The 433-nt window shown below is 62.1% G+C and overlaps 1 protein-coding gene across 1 annotated transcript in view; it reads left to right on the top strand.

Moving 5' to 3' along the window:
* DOCK1 (dedicator of cytokinesis 1) overlaps nt 1–433 on the top strand; it is a 264,303-nt gene that overhangs the window by 88,324 nt on the left and 175,546 nt on the right. The gene's annotated exons all lie outside the window — the stretch shown is intronic.

A 433-nucleotide genomic window follows, 5' to 3' on the forward strand; every position in this document is an offset into this window, starting at 1 on the left:
CACACACTCACACACTCACACACACACACACACACACACACACACACTCCTGCCCTGCCCACTTCCTCCTGCCCGGCTCCTTCTTTCAGAGCCTGGTTCGTGCCCTCAGAGGCAGAGATCAGAATGAACTCATTCTCGGGGTAACGGCCACACTGGGTGTGGCTGTGAAAGGGTGGAGCCTCCACCCGCAGGGCAGCAGCCCCCCTGGTTCTAGTCCAGGGCTCCCCTGTATCTGTTGGGGAGAATTTGGGAGGAAAAGGGTCCAGTGGCCAGACCTCCCGGGGGACGGGGTGCCCACCCTGGCTTTGTGCGGAAGTGACTGGAGAACCTACTTGCGCACGTTTCGCGTTCTGAGGAGAGTCTGCGGTGGCGGGGCCCGTGCCCTCTGGGTTTCGGTCGCTCGCTGAGCACGTGTGCGCACTCCGTCCACGTG

Source organism: Myotis brandtii, unplaced genomic scaffold (genome assembly GCF_000412655.1).
Source record: "Myotis brandtii unplaced genomic scaffold, ASM41265v1 scaffold725, whole genome shotgun sequence".
NCBI lineage: Eukaryota > Metazoa > Chordata > Mammalia > Chiroptera > Vespertilionidae > Myotis > Myotis brandtii.